Source organism: Dermacentor silvarum, chromosome 1 (genome assembly GCF_013339745.2).
Source record: "Dermacentor silvarum isolate Dsil-2018 chromosome 1, BIME_Dsil_1.4, whole genome shotgun sequence".
NCBI lineage: Eukaryota > Metazoa > Arthropoda > Arachnida > Ixodida > Ixodidae > Dermacentor > Dermacentor silvarum.
In genome coordinates this window covers 273,153,505-273,173,566 of record NC_051154.1, presented here as the reverse complement: position 1 = coordinate 273,173,566, position 20,062 = coordinate 273,153,505, and the positions used below count along the sequence as shown (strand labels likewise).

At 44.9% G+C, this 20,062-nt stretch overlaps 1 pseudogene; it reads right to left on the bottom strand.

Moving 5' to 3' along the window:
- Nucleotides 1-17,213: 17,213 nt before the first annotated feature.
- Nucleotides 17,214-20,062, bottom strand: part of LOC125942818 (uncharacterized) — a 44,534-nt pseudogene continuing 41,685 nt past the window's right edge.

The following is a 20,062-nucleotide window of genomic DNA, read 5'->3' as shown; positions in this document are numbered from 1 at the left end:
TACGCGCGAGTAGATTATGAGTTGAGGTTATAACTTGCAGTACAAACGCCGATGCGAATTAATTTAAGCCACGCACAGTTACTGGGTTAAATTGATAGTGCGAAAGAAAATTATGCGCAAAACGGCGTGTTCCTGAGTCTGCATCCATGAGCAGGCACCCACAAAGTCGCAATATTTTAGAAGTGCCAACCAGCAATCAATAGATTCGAAACGTGGGTCACTGTAGCTCGACTGAATGCATATTACAAGTTACATTACCGTCACTAAACGGAAATCAAAATAATAAAACAGGTGGCCCACACGCAAACAGTACAATACGAGTTGAAACGTAACACATTGCAAGCAAGCGCAGTAACACGCAACAGAAAGAGCGCGATTTTACGCAAGAACAATGGGCATCAAGATTCCAGGCGGGAATATTTTTGAACGGCGCTACCGCGCCAGCCAGGAATTGAATAACAATAAACATGCCAAACAAATTATGTCGGCTACGCAAGTTTGCCTGATCGCGTTCGTGATCGCCAACAATGCGGGAATGGTGGGCCACTATAAGAGGAAGCAGCGTTCTGTATCGCCAAACGAGCGACGCTAGTTGAAGCCCTAAAGTTTCGGCATGCCTACAGCAGCAGCTGTGATAAACCTGTCATGAGTATTTGACTCTCCTTAACGTTCAAAAATTATGGGGTTTTACGCGCCAGTACCACGATCTGCATTATGAGGCACGCCAAAGTGAGGAATTGCGGAATAATTTGGACCACCTGGGAATCGTTAGCGTGCACCTAAATCTAAGTACACGGGTGTTTTAGCATTTCGCCCCCACAGGGACACTAACTGTCCCGAACGCATTCCACGGACCATGGATGACTGCAATATAATAAGGAATTAAATTTGTCAGTGCAGCGCTATATCTCGCACGTTGCCAGGATCATCGAGGAAAACACGAAAACGCGTCATGAAAGTTATTCACAAATGGATATTCGCAAGCATTATTTGATCTGTGACAAACATGTATCAACGTTTAATTCAAGACAGCGGCAAGCTCACAGTATACTTTTCGAACGCATCGCGCAAACGTGGCATGCCCATACAAAGGGCATTTGGGGGTAACAATTCCCAGAAATAAGGCACTTTCGTGCGGTACTCACTTTTTTTGTCCGTATCGACGAGGCAGGATCCGCTTTCCGAGTCAAAGAAGCGACGCCGCGTACTCCGAGGCTCAGCAACGGTCCTTGGTTAACGCATCGTAGACACAAAATGGAGAGCACGCTCTGCTAGTTTTCAAAGACAAAAATAGTTGCAGTGGCTTAGCTCGGCTATGCCAGGATATACGTAGCGTTAGCAAAGGTTCAGCTGATTATTCTTAGCTTTCCTAGTTGTCTCCTACGCTCAACCGCTAATTGCCAGGCAACTACTTCGGGATCCGATGAGTCAAGCTTCTCCGTTCTTCTGCGCTGTTGAGCAGCATTTGCGCTCTCCTTCACCACACTGGCAAACGCCAGTCAGAAGCGCAGCGGCTCCAGCGCAGTGTCAGACGGCGACTGCACAGCGAGCGAGCGCCGGCGCCAGTGCGTCTACCACGGCTACGACGTCACTCCTCTGGAATGCGCAGACCGGCGGCGGTGAGTCGCGCGCGGCGGCGGCGGAGTGCGCGAGAGCTGCCGGCTCCGGTGGCTCCGGTGCGCAAGCCGTGTGACATCACTGATCCTTGCGCATGCGCAGCACGGCTCTTTATGTGCCGCGCGAAACGGGCTTGGCTAGGCCAGTGTAGCTAACGCTACAAAATAAGGACGAGAACCGACTTGCCCGAGCAACCGGCGCCGCTTCCCGCCGTGAAAGATGTGAAAGGGGAAAGATTCGAAGGGCAGGTCTTGAGAGAGATCGGCAAAGTGAGGTTGGAGGCGTCGAGAGAGAGTGGTTGTGAAGAGGCAACGGCGCTATGCAGCCAGGGCCGTCGGGCATGGGGGGAGGTAGAAAATTCCAATCTCATCCTCCTTCCATGTCTGCCAGTCACGGCGCCGTTAGCCTTTCGTTAGCATGGAGAAAGGAAACTCCGGAAACGCGCTCGTGTAGAGCGCGCGCACTGAAATGCGCAATGCTTGCAGCGTTAGCTCCGGATAGTTAGGAATGGTGAAATCGACATTCTCAGGAATCGCTACACCGATTTCGATGACGTTTTTTGCATTTAAAATAAAATGTAAAATCAAGTATGGGCTGGAAGCAGATGTTGATTTAATGTCGGCGCTGTCTTTCGAAAGAGTCTCGAAAATTGGAAAGTGTCAAGTTTAAAACTCTGCGACATAGCAATACTAAACGATATCGCAATTTTGTAATGCGCACCTAAGAACACGTCCAAAGCAGACAGAGTAGATTCAGTATACGCGGCTCTGAAAGATACCGCGAATTATCGAAGGTGTTTTATGTTGGGCAAAGCCCTTGTAAACGTTGTGAGAAGTGCACGTGGACTACAAACGTACTTCGAAAGCAAATTTGCCCGCCTTAAGCGCTGCAATCTAGGTAGACGCTGGCATAATACCCCCCCCCCCCCCCCCCCGCCATGCATCGGCTGTATATGGCTGCACTGAGCTGCTGGCCAACCGTCCGCAGTCCTGGTGACTGCAATATCGGTTTTGGTGCAGTGTTACGAGTTTGTGAAGTGCGCGCTTCTATTGTGAAAAATATTCCAAGTAAATATACAAAGCAAGGTCATTCAAAACATTTCAAATATGTCGCAAATAAACGTTGCAGGATTAAAATTTCGGGCAAAGCTTACTACAATATGTGGTGCACTTCTAAAATCGCCGTGCGGTACGTGGTTGCAAATAATTGGGCAAAACGAACACGTCTAGACGAAATGCCATGATATGCTGCTCTCCCCCCAACGTGCACATCATTATTTATAGCGCCAGTTTTAGCTATAGCTTTTGAGCGTATATAGGTATTTAATTTGAAAGAGCGATGAAATGAACGATTCAGTCTCACAACTTCGGAGTACACGATGGTGAAAAGTGTAGTAAGAAATTGATGAAGTTGCGATACTATAGTTTTTTTTACTACTGGATTGAACAGCTGACAGCGGAATTTTGATGCAGCTCAATGTGCAGATTGCCGTAGGAGCTAAAAACTGTCAAATAACGCGCTGGCGGGGAGGTTGAACTAGCATCGTGCGAAAAACGCCCATTGTGGCAGCCTGCAGAAAACCGCACAGGTTATGTGCAGGTCGATCTTCTGCCACAAAAATATATCATCGGACTCACCTGTTCATCTATCTGAAATTAACGCTCACACTAAATTTGCGCCGCTGCTCAGCGTAGGCACACGTTTTTCTATTACCCGCCACGGTAGGTAAGTGGCTATAGCATCGCGCTGCTCAGCTAGAGATCGCGGGTACGACAGGATCGAAACGCAACAACGATCGTGTACTTAGATTGATGTGCATCTTAAAGAACCCAGGTGGTCAGAATTAATCCGGAGTCTCCACCTACGGTCTGCTTCATATTTTAGGCACCTACAACCCTTGAATTTATTGTTCACTTTTTCAGTTTCTTCAATTAACGTGGTTAAAGGCCTTAGGTCTTGCATGTATGCTGCCTTCAATCTAGCACATTTTTTACGTTTGCTTCATGTTTTTTTCTTCGTGAAATACGTATAGACGCTACGACCGGACGTACAGCGCAGCCAATGGAATTGTACACCTTACAGGATGGTAATATGACAAACCAAAGGAAAGGCAGTGCATGTACATGTTTTTAAGTACAGACTGCGTGGCCAGTATGGGTGCTAAATATATAACAACCGTATAAAGCAGCGGAAAGAACTGAAATGCATATTGTATACATATACCTGGATAAGGATCCGCACAGATATCTTCGAGACGTTTTTACAAATCGTTTTGTAGCCGTCTTAGCAAGATGATAGCTTAAAACAGCTTAACAAGACACCTTCAAGCCGTCCCTCGCGAGACATCTTCAAGACGTACATATAAAGACGTCTTGTAGCCATCTTGAATAGTTGTAGACGTTCTAGTTCATTTTGGCTGGTCCAAGACGGCTACAAAACGTCTTGTGTTCAGTGGGTTGGGTACGCAAAGACGCTTCGTTGCGCTACTTCTAAAGCTTCCCAGTCTATGCTGTGCTTTTTCCTTATTAATATTTATTTGTCATATGCTGCATTAGCTGCTCAAGAATGCAATCCACGCTCTTACTACTTCCTCTCATGCCCTTTCCCACTGTTGAGATATCGTTGTGTCTTGTTTATTTATTTGTTGATTTGACTGTATTTCTGCGCATGATAATTTATTACTCTATAATCATTTATTCCACCGCCGGGAAATAAATGAAACCAGTGGCATAAGGCATGCTTTGACAAGTAAATAAAGTATTGCGTCATGGTGTCATGTTGTTTTATGCTAATAATTGTAGTCATAAGTTGTGTACAGAAATTGTTATATATTGTGTGTTTTATATATGTTAAGTCTTATCTTTTCAACTGACCTTTAGTCAGGAAAATATTTCTTGACTGTGTCTGTATATTAAAACTTTCACAAATCGTTACATGGCTGTTTTCATTTATGTGTAGTTGTGCGACTTATAGGCACAAACACACATATCTCCCCAACGTGAATAACTTAATCGGCTTTTCGCATGGCTCAACCGAGAGACGCGAGTCTCTTTGTGGTACGAGGGGACTCAGGTTATGAAATTGAATAATATATATATATATATATATATATATATATATATATATGGACCGCTTAGGCAAGCAGGTCGGGCCCCAGCCCCCCCCCCCCCCCCCGGGAAAATGAAAACTTTCCGCCTATGCTCTATGTGATCATCGCAATGTCTAATTTTTCTCCTGTGTTTCAAGACTGCAGCCATTTCTTTGCCAGCTGTGAGGGTGAAGCAGCTTCATAGCCGGACATCAGACACCTTCCTGCAGTTCCCCGTTTCAGCAGCAGAGGCCTTGGTATGCTCTTACCTAGAGTTTTTTTTTCTTTCACTCTGTATCTTTTTGCTGCAGTGGCTAGTTTAGTGGCTTCACTTAGAGTGATTGCTGGGACACCTGTTTCATGGGACAGAACATATATAAGCATGCGTGTTCCAGTATGGAGGCCGCTATGTACGGAACGAAGAATAAGGGTGCAGTAGCAGTGGTCTGCGACCGCCGAGGCCACGTCACCTCCAGTGCATCGACCCACCCCTGCACGATCACGGAAGCCGAAGAGCTGGCCATCGCGTTAGCCATCCGCGAAGGCCAACACGCAAACAAACCACTGACGATCCTCACGGATTCCCAGAAGGCCTCCCGCAACTTCCTACAGGGAAGAATCGCAAGACCTGCGGCAAAAGTCCTAGCCCAAATACCCAAGGAGGACACCGACGACAACACCATCCAAACCATCATTTTGATACTGGGCCACGCTGCCATCACGGGTAACCTGTATGCCAACAAAGCAGCTTGAGAATTTGCACATAACCAAGCACTCATCACACTGACTGCAGATGACCCTGACCAAGTTGACCCCGAGTATTCAGCAATCCTGAACTACCACAGAGGGAATCACTTGCGATATCCCCCACCCCATCGAATACTAAAGACGGAGGATGCCGCTGCCTGGTGTAGGCTCCAGACAGGCACTTACACGAACCCACACATATTACATCACATGCACCCCACAGCCTACAGGGACGAATGCCCGTGGTGTGGGGCCACACCAACCCTATACCACATTACATGGGAGTGCACGCTACACAACATAAAACACAATGACACGAACACCACGAGGGAGCAATGGGAGGCACTGCTGTCCAGCTCGGCCCTCGACGACCAGCTCAAGCTGATCCAGAGAGCAGAGAAGATGGCAAGAGCCAGCAGAGCCCTGGACTAGGGGCCCCGACCATTATAGCGATGCCCCATCGGGGCAAGACAAAACTCTATCTTTGTAATAAAGTTTATCTATCTATCCAGTAAGAAAATAGAAATACTGAAGGAACTCAACGTGACGTATTTCAGGACAAATGTGTCATGTAAATTACTATGTGACAAATAAACCAAGACAACAAGACTTGGTGCACAGTGTGCAGGTGTATGCATCAGCATAACGGTCGCAGCACTATGCCTGCACACACTGCCTGCACCTGCACACACCTGCACAGTGTGCAGGTGTGTGCATCAGCATAACAACAAAAACCTGGTGCAAGTTTTAAAAAATAATCACTAGGTTGTTTTGTGTGGCATTACTGTCACATTGCATGGTCAAAAACACAGTTCAATTACATCATTTGCCTTTACCGTCACATCCATAGAAACATAGAGGAGAATCCTTAAAAATGTGCTTTGCTTCTCCGATCTTACTTTTAGGTCCTTCTCAAGTTTGCCTATCTATTAAAAATATATATATAGTGGACACTTTCCAGGGTTTACGGGCAGCTTGAGCACATTGTGCCAGATTGTGGAGAAGCCAAAGAGGTTGCAGTGTCTGTAGTGGTGTCGTGTGAATGCAAGTTTCTTGTGCGATGCACTGGCTTAGTACCAATTGGATTAAGTCATCATTTTAGCAAAATATGTGTTTTCCAGGTACAGTCGACGACCGATAATTCGCACTTCACACGGGAATGTAAATAAGTCCGAACTATTGAATGTCCGAAAAAACTAATGTGCCCAAAAAAGATACTTTTATTTACGTTTTAATGCCCCTGTGCAAAGAAGAAGTGGTCAAATCATTGCTTTACATACTTCCGCTTACGGGCAACCAAGTACGCCTATATATCTGTCGGTTTTCTGTTGTCGCTGTATGCTGATGCAAGGACAGCAAAGGCTCAAGTCATATCCGCACGGCACATCATCATCCGAGCTAGAGTTGCTGTTTGACGGTGGGAGAACTTGCTCAATTATTTCGTCATTATTCAGTTTGGCACACGACACTGTGCTGTCGACGTCTGCAAAGTCTTCAAAGGTAACAGCAGCAGGAATCGGCACACCGCAGCCTAGTAGGTCAACTAATGATGTCCGCATTTGAGCTCGTTGTGGTAGGCGGCAGTTCAGGCTCTTCAGTTGTGGAGTCGGGGTCATTCTTACTGCGACTCAAGACTCATTTGGAGTCAGACTGCGAGGGGACCATTGGTGCCATTTGACGCAGCCTGTCGATAACTTCACAAGAAAGACTTCTTGGAGCCAGCAGAGCGCTGTTTGGAACGCCAACAAAACAAACGGAATGGCGAGAGCGGGCCATGCGCTGGGATGCTGGAATAGGATGTGACGATCGCAATGTTGATGCGACCTCACAATTCAGGCCAAGCCTCCAACATCAGCATTTGTAATTTAAAGTCCGTTTGATTCTCCTGTACCACTGTGAACCAGTTCACGGCGGTTCATGAGAAGTTCAGAAATTGAGCAGCTCGCTTACTGCGGTGCAGCCACAGCGCGACACTCGAAACGAATGCCAAGGTACAGATGCGGTGCAGGCGTTATGTTCTGTCCGACTAATGTGCAGAGTGCGTAAGTTTGAGAGGTCCTGAACTGCAGCTATGATCGGCATCTGAGGCATAAATACACACCACACATTGCACGTTTGATACATCAAACGTGCATAAGCGAGGTTTAACGGCGCTCGCACCGGTGAGCTGCGTCGTCTGCTGCACTGCTGCTTCGCACCTGTATGCCTGCACCAAGGCGGCACCAACGGTGGAGTGGATGCAGCAAAATCATGAACCAGCCCTACACCTTTCCTGCACCTTTTGAAACGAAGAGAGTGGTTCAGCGGGTGCCATTGCTGCACCGCTGAAACGAATGGCAGGGTGCAGCACCTCGTGAACTGGTTCAGGCGGTGCAGGCAATGCAGGCGAATCGAATGTACCTTTAATCTGAGGCGACCGAGACAAGGCCTCAGGGATTATCATCTTATGTGTAACCTCTGAGGTCATATTTGATGTCTCATATCTCTGAGGCCATACTTCATGTCCCATCGAGGTTGCCAAAGGAGATAATGGAGGCAGAATTCGCGTACGCTACAGTCACTGATAGAGTCCAGATAATCGAATGTAGAGCTGGCGGCTGTCCAAAATATCGGTCGTCTTTACACATTAAGTCTACATTGGCAGTGCTGCGAAGCTGTCCGAGTTACCGAGCATGTCCAGATTATCGGTGTCCGATGCATCAGTCGGCGACTATAGTATTTTGTACACTTCTGAAAATAAAAGTAGGAAGTCATCACATGTGTGTATCACCTACTCATCTCGTCCTCATCAGTTTGCGCTGTTATTTGGTCAGTACGATTCAGAACCAACTAGCCCAAAAACAAGCCTTAACAAGGCACAATCCTAGTTGCCTGTACCCAGGGGCCCAAGTTGTCTATTCGGGCAGATACCCACTGGCCCAAGTTGTATAATCAGCAAGACAGCAGCAGTCGGCACCCGCAAAGTAGGGAGATGAGGCAAAGAAAAGCTTCACTTCAAAATTTTCTTTGTTTGGTGGTTTTCCGCTGTCTGTTAGGTCTAGATTAATACTTGGTGTCAAACTTCCTGAAAGTGGATGGCAAGTATATGAGTAAACCACTTCCATGCAGTTCCACATGCACCGGACTCCACAACCAGGATGAAAATTTCAAGTGATCACTTTCGAGTTAATTAGGAAGAACATTGAAGGCAAAGTGCAATATAATGTACAAGCCATAGAGGATGTGTAGAAGCAGCCCTGGCAACACAGTAAAATTTGGCTTCGCAAAAAGGGAGTCGGTGCGAGGCACAGATTTAATGTTTTGTCCATGACTCGCACAGAGCTTTCGTGTGTTGCAGCTGAAAAATCTCCGCTCACTAGGTATTTTGTGAAGTGTATTGGTGAGTGAAATCTTCCAAAGTGTCACAAATGTTTTACTTCTTGATCTCTTGTCTCTCCTTTCCGAGGACAGTTCCGAGTGCTCTATGTAGACTACGGCTATGAAGTGCGAAGCTATCTTTCGGAGTTCCGAAATCTTGACAACTTCATTTTTCGCCTACCCTTCCAGGTGTGTGTTCTTTTGCATTTTATTTATTTATTTACGGAGTACCTACATCGCCATAAAGGCATTACGTAGGGGGGAACAAAACATAACCAGTAATACAGAAAAGCTTTTGCACATATATACTCACAAACAGAAGCACTACAATAGTATTTAGAGAGAGACATACAAGTAATGTGAAACAAACAGGTTTTCAAGATATATAGCAAATCCATTAGTTTTACAAGAGCGCCATCAAAGCATAGAATAGAATAGTTCATTATTTGACACATTTACTATATCATTTGATAAAGTATTCCATTGTCTAAGTGATTTGGGGAAAAAGGAGTAGTAAAACATGTTTGTTCTGCAGTTATAGGCTGAGATCTTTTTGTTGTTATCACAGGAAGTCGATATGTAATCTGGTTCCAGAAGATAGATATAGCGATTGATACCTGTCTCACTGTTGTATATTCGGTGCAACAGTTTGAGCCTTAGCTTTTGCCTACGCATATGTAGCAGATCCCATCCTAAAGTGGCCTTCATTTCGGAAACTCTAGAGTACAGGCTGCAATTATTGCAAGCAAACCTTACTGCTTGGTTGTGTAGTTTTTCCAGTCTATTAATGAGGTAATCTTGATAGGAATCCCATATTACACAAGTATAATCAAGTATTGTTCTGACATGTAAGAAGTATAAAGTTTCTTTAACTTCGCGGGTTGCCTGTTTGAAATTTCTGTGAATAAAATGTAACATCCTACTAGCTTTTTCTATGACAGTGTCAATCTGTTTATGCCGAGTGAGTGCTTTGGTTAAATAGACTCCTAGATACTTGTATTCCGACTGTGTGTCGATAAGCGTGCCATTGATGTTATATCGGTGCTGAAATTTGGATAATTTTCTGGAAAAACTTATGCTACTGTACTTTTTTATATTTAAATTCATGTTCCATTTTTTACACCAGTTTGCTACCTTATCTAAATCTGTTTGCACAGTATCTATTTCATTTTCAGTAGTAATTTCTCTGTAAATCACACAGTCATTGGCAAATAGTTTTATGGGTGATGTAATTAGTTTGACAATGTCATTTATGTAGATTAAAAACAACAGGGGGCCCAGTACGCTTCCCTGAGGAACGCCCAAAGAAACATTTATTGGTGAAGATGCGGTGTTGTTTAGGACGACAAACTGGGTTCTTCCGTTTAGGTAGTTTCGTATCTAATTTTGAACGTTTTTGTTTACATTTCATGCAGCAAGCTTTACATCTAAGAGCTTATGGGACACAATATCAAGCTTTTTGAAAATCAATAAAACCATGTCTACCTGACTTGTTATCAATGGCTTTGGATAAGAAGTGCTGAAGTTCTATTAGTTGTGTGTTGCAGGAATAACCTTTTCAGAATCTGTGCTGGGAAGATGTAAAGAAAGCGTTTGAGTAAAGAAATGCAGATATGTTACTATATAAAATGTGTTCGAATATTTTGCAACATATCGACGTTAGTGAAATAGGCCTATAGTTTTCTCCGAGTTTTCTATCGCCCGATTTAAACACTGGTGTCACGCTTGTCGTTTTCCAATCTTGATAATGTATGGTGATTAATGGTGCAAGGGCCAAGTATGGCCGAAGAGCGCCATGCCAGTGTTTGTGAATTTGCAGTGGAGCAATGAATTCTGAGAAGTAGATGAGGGGTGGCTGTAAAGGCGCCTAAAATAGTCGGTGTAAAGCGCGTAAAATATACATGTATTAAGATCATGGCAATGACTGATGAGGTGTACTATGAACATGACGAATGCATTGAGGAAGAATGGTATGATTTACAAAATATAACAGAGGCAAGAATTGGCCAAAAACACAAGTGCCTAAACTGAGCCCTTGAAGCACAAGGGCCTGAAGGCATGTGCTATAAACAAACTATCACAGAGGCATCCTCTGGAGAGAGGATGCGCTACGAACTTATTGGGCTAATAACATGTAGTGCAACATCGTTCAAGAAACCGAGGACTGCTTTGGTGTTAAAAAGTGGTTCTTCACCGATAAACATCATAGGATGAAGAGGGATATGATAGTGGTATGCTTCAGGGAAATATTTCCTTCTCTCCATTTCAGCTTCCCAACACTCCAGTAAGATGTGGAGTAGGTTCAGCCTTTCCCCACATCTGCCACAGAGGGGAGGTTCAGCGCCAGTTAAAAGGTATGAATGTGTACCATATGTATCTCCTATTCTAAGGCGGCAAAAGAGAATTTCAGTATGTCGTGACTTTGTTAATGATGGCCAGTTGCCTAAAAGGGGCCTAATTACATAGAGTTTATTCAGTGCTTGTTCATCCCATAAGTGTTGACAATAGTTTACGAGTTTTTTGCATAGAAATGGCTTTAAGTCTGTGGCAGGAATGGGTATGGACAAATTGCTAGGTTTTGTTGCTATGGAAGTTGCCATTTTGTCAGCAAGCTCGTTACCCTCTATGCACCTGTACCCAGGCACCCAACATATTACCACCTGTTGATTAGAAGCATACATATTGCAGAGCAGTGAGTAGAGGTCGTTTATAACAGGATTTTTCTGTTTTTGTAGCGATTTCAAAGATTTCACGACACTTAAGGAATCTGTGAATATAATAGCCTTTGGGAGCTTTGTTTTCTTGATGTGTTTAATAGCCGACAGTAACGCATAGGCCTCTGCCGTGAAGATACTGTTTTAAGGATGTAGAATGTTAGATTCAAAAAACGATAGGCCAACAGCCATGTAAGAGACGTCAGCTTGTGATTTCGATGCATCTGTGTAAAACTCTGGACAGGTGTACTTTGAAGCTCTCGAAAGTGCATATGTATGTGTGCCTCTGGGGCGTGTTTGGTTACACCTACAAATGATGTGTCGCATTCAACGATTTGCCATTGCCACGGTGGTAACAGCTTTACTGGAGCCATTAGGCAATGTTCGAGGATTGGGACATTCATTTCATCACAAAGTTTTCTGACCCGCATTGAGACTGAGGGTCGATTATGGAATAGTGGAGCACATGCAACATCGTTAACATGTTTGTAGCAAGGATGTCGAGGGTTAGACTGTGCTTTGAGGAAATAAGTGAAACTGCTATATGTTCTTTGTAGGTGAAGGGACCACTCATTTGATTCTACATATAGACTCTCAATAGGGCTTGTTCTGAAGGCGCCTGTGGCTAATCAGATACCCAGATGGTGGATGGTATCCAGTATTTTTAGCGCACTTGGCGCGGCTGAGTGGTATACCATGGCACCACAGTCCAAATGTGATTGAACAAGGCTCTTGTAGAGGATCAAGAGGCACTTCCTATCACTTCCCCATGTTGTATGAGAGATAATTTTCATTAAGTTCATTGCTTTTAGGCATTTGGCCTTCAGATATTTCATATGTGGAATGAAGGTCAATTTGGCATCAAGTACAATACCTAAAAACTTGTGCTCCTTGTTCACAGGTATTCGTTGCCCAGACACTTCAATACTGGGATCTGGCACTAGTCCTTGCTTTCTTGTGAAAAGGACACAGGAACTTTTCTGGGGGTTAAGGCTAAACCCGTTTTCGTCTGCCCGTTTAGAGACATTGTTTAGGCTCTGCTGTATTTGTTGTTCACAACCTGCGAGGTTACAAGATTAAAAGCCTAATTGCACATCGTCTACATGGACAGAATAGATAATTGCTGGAGGTAGTGATGCACGGAGCGAGGTCATCTTAACAATGAACATCGTGCAACTGAGCACCCCTCCTTGAGGTACACCAGTTTCTTGTGTAACTTGGCGGGACAATATGCCTCGAGCAATACGTGGGCAATTCTGACTCGAAAAGTATGGTTAGACAGGTAGCTTTCTATAGTGCTAAGCATATTCCCTCGAATGCCCATGTGCGACAGGTCTCGTAAGATACCGTACCGCCATGTCGTATCGTACGCCTTTGCCATATCAAGAAATATAGACAAGAAATACTGCTTGTGTACAAATGCATCACAGATATTTGCTTCGATGCGCACGAGGTGATCGGTTGTAGATCGGCCTTCCCAAAAGCCACATTGAAATGAGCCAAGCATTTTGTTCAACTCTAAGAAATGTACAAGACGGCGATTGATCATTTTCTCAAAAAGTTTGCAAAGGCAGCTCGTAAGCGCTATAGGCCGGTAGCTCGTCAGCAATGTTGTATAATTGCTGTGCATTAAAACTGGGATGACAATAGCTTCTTTCCATTTAGATGGCAGATACCCAGCCACCAGATAGTATTAAAAAGTGTGAGTAGTCTGATTTGCGTGTCTGAGTGCTAGTGCTTAATCATATCGTACATGATTCTATCCGGACCCGGTGCAGAGCTCTGACATGCTGACAAGGCGGCTTTAAGTTCGGCAATGCCAAAACGATGGTTATAAGGGTTGTTTGGGCTACATTTTCGGTTCAGTGGCTTACATTCTTCTATTGCTTTGTACTTCACGAAGCTTTCCGAGTAGTGGGTGGAGCAAGACACGTGCTCGAAGTGTTGACCAAAAGCATTGGCCTGGTCTTCCAACGTGTTTCCTTTTTTATCCACCACGGGCAATGGATGAACTTGTTGTCCCTTAAGCTTCCCAAGTCCGTTCCATACTTTTGCCTCCTGTGTGTATGAATTGATGCCAGACAGGAACTTCTCCCAGCTTGCCCTTTTAGCTTGCCGTCGCGTTTGCCTTCTCTGTCATTTTATGTTTTTAAATTGCATCAAATTTTCTGCAGTTGGGAATCAGCAAAGTATGCCCCTCGCTTTATTTTGTTTTTTACGCACCTCCTTGCACTCATCATTCCACCATGGAACTCGCCTTCTGGATGAGCTACCGCTTGATTGTGGGATGAACTTCTTTGCTGCCTCGATGATAAAATCGGTAAAATACGCTACAGCGTCATCTATACTAAATTCGCTAAATCTCGGGATACAAAAGTCGATTCCTTAAAAAGTTTCCAATCAGCAGAGGCTAGTTTTCATCTAGGGACATGAGGAGGGGTGTCATCTTGCTTTACTAAGCTTCGAGTTAATGGAAAGTGGTCACTTCCGAATGGTTTTTGATCACATTCCATTCTAAGTCGGGAAATAGGGAAGCAGATCCAATCACCAAGTCTTTCGTTGAATAGGGATTGTGGTGAAGATTATAGTACGTTGGCTCCTTCTTATTGAAAAGGCATGCACCGGAGTTCACTAAAAAACTTTTTTACGAAACGGCCTCTCACTTCGCATCGTGAGTCTCCCACATCGTGTTGTGGGCGTTAAAATCTCCCACGAGTATGTAGGGCTCGGGAAGCTGATCAATAAGATTACAGAAGTCTGTTTTCTTTAGGTGTGACTTGGGTGTATGTAAATGGAACATACAGTTATCAACTTGCTGAAAAGAATTGCCCGAACTGACACTTCCTCAAGGGGCGTCTGGAGGGCAACATGTTGGCAAGCTACAGACTTATCTGCTACTATTGCTACACCGCCGGATGAGATGTTAGCCTCATCGCGGTCTTTTCGAAAGATGGTGTATTGACAAAGGAAGTTTGTGTTTGTAGGTTTCAGATGTGTCTCTTGAACACACAGCAACTTTGGATTATGTTTGTGTATGAGTTTGCTTATATCGTCGAGGTTGTGAATAAGTCCTCTAACATTCCATTGTAGTATTTGTGTCCCCATAATGAAGAAAGTGTTTGTGCTGTGTGTTTAAGAGACTAATATTAGCTCATGGGGCCCTTTCCAGGCACTGTGATGCGTGTTTTGTCTTTTTTGGAATGGTCGAGAGAATCCCGTTGCTCCTTAGGCGCTGGCTGCGCCGTCTAAATAGGTGTTATGTCCATCACCTCTTGTGAGGTGCTGGACACACGCCCTTGAGAGCGCTGTGTTGGACGTGAAGCCTTTACACGTCGGACGAGACCTTTGGGGCCACCAACCCGGAGGTTGACGGGCCCCCCTTTGCGGGCGGCGAAGCAGCGTCAGCTGCTTTCGCCAAGGGGGCTGGTGGCACAGCCACACTGTTTGTGGGCCGGGCCGATGCCGGAGTCTGCTGCTACGCTGCCCCCTTGCACACTGCATCAGCATACCTTGCGGTATGAAAAACAGAAACACGTTTTCATGCTTCTTGAAATGATGTTTTCTTTGATTTTCAATGTGATTATTTCTTTCTCTTTTTTCCAGGTTTCACAGGATCGGGAATATGCGGGGTGGTCACCTACACAGTTCACACAGTGGGGTGTTCCAGAACAGTTTTCGGAAATATGGTCTTTGTCACCACATTTTGCGCAAGTGAGTTGACCTCGGCAGCTTTGCGAGCCATGGCCGTACTTCTGACACTTAAAACATTGACGAGGGTTGGGAATGTAAGGTCTGACACGGATTTTGGTACAGCCTGTCTCGAGGGTTTCTGGTAGCACACTAGAGGCAAATGTAATGATCAGATGTTTTGTGGGAATTTCGTTGTCTCTCCTGATTTTTATTCTTTTAATCTCAATGACATTTTGGTTTGCCAGCCTTCCAATAGTTCTGCTTCGGTTAATTCTAACAGGTCGGAATCTGAGATCATGCCACGGACTGTGTTCAGGGAATGATGTGGGGTCACTGTTATTGGGATGTCAGCAAAGGCTCTGAGATTTGCAAGTTTTTCGTGTTGCAGCTTGTCACGAACCTCAAGGAGGAGGTCACCACTTGCCATCTTGCTAGCTTCATAGCCTGGTCCAATGGTGTCCATCAGGGATTTAGATACAAGGAAAGGTGATATAACTCTTACGGGCATTTCAGGTTTATCATTGTGGTTAACGTGATAGCATGGAAAAGATTCTTTGCGCGGAGAGGAAAAGTTCAGGGTGACTTCGGTGCGTATGCGCTTTGCAGTGGTACGATCATGCAACAAAGTAAATGATGCTCAATGCATGCTGGATGTAGTTCTTTCAGCAGCAATGGCAGCCACCCACCACGCCGCCCAACAAGGGGACGCTACAAGTTTGACAGAGCAATGACTTGCACACGCCAGCCGTGCATCGTTGCTATAACCCAATGCTTCATACTCAAGGTTTGATATACCGCACCACGTTAACCCAAGCCGCCTGGGAGAAACAGAAAAACTGGGAAGGAAGGAGATGGACAGGAAAGAAAGGTAAGCTGATAAGCAAAGCAATAGATTTACGAGAGGGACAGTAAAAGGCGACCACCGACTTCCCCCGGGTGGGTCAGTCCGGGGGTTCCGTCTATGTGAAGCAGAGGTCGAAGAGGTGTGTTTCCTCCGCCGTGGAGACTTAAAGGTCCAGACACCCGGCATTGGCTCAACCCCCAAGGATCCCCCTTTCCCCAGACATGGCTAAGCTGCGCACGGCTACACGCGGGAGGGTCCAACCCTCATGTGCTCGGGTACGTGGTGTCGCAACACACCAAACGCTTGCTTACGCGGACGCTCCTGCGAAGCTGTTTTCCAATCTTGGGGAATGAGGCCTGTTTCAAGGGAAAGCTTATAGATGATCGTTAAATATGGAGCAATGATGCTATGACACTTTAAGGACTACTGGGGATATTCCATCAGGTCTAATTGCTTTTGTTTCATCTAAATGCCGTAATAAAGAATCGATGCCACTAACATCGAATTCAATGTCTGGCATCATATCGCCCTGATTGGCGTTGTTCAAAAGCGAAGTCTCCTCAGTAGATACTAGCGAAAACAGATTGGAAGTACTGGTTAAAGCATTCCGCCCTCTGATACTGGTTAAAGCATTCCGCCCTCTGATAGTCTGACATCACAGTTTTGCCATCAATAGTTAAAGATGGTATGGATATGTCTTCTTTTCGGTATTGTTTTACATATTTCCAAAACGATTGAGCTTTCTCTCAAGTCCTTATTTAATTTAACAAAGAAGATATCTTTCGCAGATTTAATTGTTGCTTTCAATAGATTATTAATCTCTTGCAAGCATTTCTGATTTGCCAGACAGATGTCGGCAGAAAACGTTTTATACGTTTGTCTTGCTTTCCTTATAAGCTTACGTATTTCTATGTTAAACCAAGGCTTTCGTTTTTTTCGTTGCCGCAGGTACCTGCATAGAACATGAATTTCGACTATTTAAAGTATTTTGTCCCGGAATGATGACCACAAAGTTAACGGACAGTGTGCGTTTGAAAGATACTGGAAAGTAGGAAAGAAATTTTCAAGTTTGGACCTAATAGCAGCATAGTCTTCTCTGTCGCTCTGTCGTAGCTGTACCTATTGCGGAATTTGCGCCATCTGTACTCGCTGTATGTTAAGTTCTGACAACTGCCCTGTTGTCACTAATACCTGGGCAAACAGAAACCTTTGATATTAAGTTCAGCTAATTGCAAAGCACTAAGTCTAAAATTGCATTTTCTCGTGTAGGTTCCAGTACGTACTGCTGCAGTCCATTTAATCCGACCAATTCTTTGAACTCTGTGTAAATACAGGACCTATTACCAGCCACACTTCCGTCAGGCAAATTGAAATCACCCCCAAAAATACGCTATTAGGCACAAGAGATAGTATCTCAGACAGCAGTCCGAATGAGTCGCTGCTGCCGGGTGGGCGGTAGAATGTCCCGTACACTACATTGTTTCCTTTAAGTAATTTCACAAGGCACCAGACAGATTCAGAATCGTTTTCAAATACAATTTGTGTACTTGACAATGCATTTGATATCAAAATAAATACTCCCCCAAAATGGCCATGCCTATCTTTATGATAGACAGAAAACCAGGTGGAAAGATTTCTACATTAGGTATAGTCTTGTCTAACCATGATTCGATGCCCATCACGATCTGAGGTTTAACAGTGGCTACTAAAGACATGAAACTCTCGACTTTGTTCTTTATGCTGCGACAATTTACAAGCAGGACAGAGAGCCATTCATGCTGCGAGCAACATGCCAAGTTATCTTGGGGAGGACCGGAATTCGGAATGCATCATTTGCCTCTATCCAGTCGCGCATGCGCCTGTAGTGGAACTGGCATCCGCATATTGCTATCCCAGACAAACGTTTGGCCATTAATGATCAATTTATCATAACTCAAGCGAACACAATTTTCTTTGTTTTCCCTTTTTTCTTTCGCATAATTCCAAAGCTGGCGTCTTTTTTCACGTACGGCTCGGCTAAAATCTTTAGAGATGCCATATGAAGTGCCTTTTAGTCTGTAAGCATTTTTACAGACAATTTCTCTAGCCTTCCACCGTGAAAAGCATGCTACTATGGGCCGGTTTTTGCCTTCTCTTAAAACACCTACGCGATGAGCCCGTTCAACGAAAATATAAAGTTTTATCACATCTTTGCATATTCCACTGATTAGTTTTTCAGATTTTAGTATTTAGTAGGTTATGTTAATTCAATGGGTTCTGTAACACCTATTATGAGAAGTGTTGAATTTGTCTTTTAACACAGTATCAATACACATTTTTAGGGGTGTGCCAATGTAAACTTGCAAATAAAGAATGAGATATTGTCCTATTCGATTTGACCTTAGACTCGAATATTCATAAATACAAGTACTTTACAAATACGTTTTTTTAATATTTCAAGTCACACTTGAGAGATGAAACTTAAAACTTTGGCAAAATTGCGATAAATTTTATCATAGTGCCCATAGCAAACATGAAACATGAGAAGTTGCATAGTGGAGGCTGCTACATGGCTCTGGAAGCCAGATATTTTTTTCCCTCATAAACCACAATTATTTGCTTTATTATTTGCTTAAAGAGTCCTGGGTTTGCAAACGAACTGCTTCCTTGTCCCTAATGCTCCATTTGTGCTTTTAATAAACAACTCTTGATGATATGCAGTGTAATGACAAGAACTTGCTAACATTGTGAATACAAAGACATTAACATCTTACATTAATAATGAAAACGGCTGTTTATTCAAAGGTTATGCTACAAGAGACACATTCTTCCAGGGGCAGACGACAAAGATGGTTCTGTCGGGTGCTGGTGGCTGTCCACCATCTTGGCTACTGTGTCTGTGTAGTGTAAATACTGTGTAAATAGTCCCGCCTTGTGTCGTTTTACGTAACATCTTTGTGGTGGAGGTGTTGGGTAGTTCCCTGTTTCCATCACGGAGCTCCGCAACGGCCGCTTCATCACGCTTCCGACCATGTCAGTCGGTGCAGGCACGTCTTCACCCGCTGCCCCTCCCATGGCTCCCACCTACATCGTTCTGCCTCCTGCTTATGATCCTGGCTTCTTTTCCGGCCAGGATGGGGTTGACGCCGACAAATGGCTCAACCTTTACGAATGAATCAGCGCGAGCTACAGGTGGGACCCGACCCTTATGCTCGCCAATGTGCTTTTTTACCTCGATGGCCCACCACGGGTGTGGTTCGAGATGCACGAGGCGGACATTACAAGCTGAGACTCTTTCAAAGAGAAGATACGCGACCTTTTTGGTGACAGCACTGGCCGGCAGCATGCTGCGCGGAATGAACTTGCGACTTGTGCGCAGACATCCTCCTAGTCATACGTCTCTTACATCCAGGACGTTATTGCTCTTTGCCGCCAGGTTGACGAGCACATGCCTGAGTCCGAGAGGGTTTCTCATGTGCTCAAAGGTATCGCTCACGATGCCTTTAACCTGCTCGTATATACCAACGTTGATACCGTCGACACAATCATCAAAGAGTGTCGGCGGTTTGAACATGCCAAGAGCCGCCGTATAACCCAGAGATTCACCCGGCTGCCCAATACAGCTGCAAGTTCATCATGTGATGCCGTTCGCCTGCCACCCACCTGTGACCACGTTACGCGTATTGTTCGTCGCGAGATTCAAGCTGCCTGTCCTGCACCTATTCCACCACCCGTGTTTACATCCCACGCCAGTGACCCAACGCAGCCATTAGTGTTCCCTCGTTCAAGCTGTAGTAAGGCAGGAGTTTGCCAATCTCGGCCTTCCATCGGCGTGCCCACTGACTCGTCCTGACGCTCAGCCTTATTCCTCTGGACCTGCTCGACGATCCTACACCTCTCCTGTCTCCTTCCGCAACCCTGCGGAATGGAGAACGCCCGACGATCAGCCCATCTGCTTCTCCTGTCATTAGGCCGGGCACATTGCTCGTTATTGTCGTCGCCGTTGGACCTACGCATCTCGCCAGA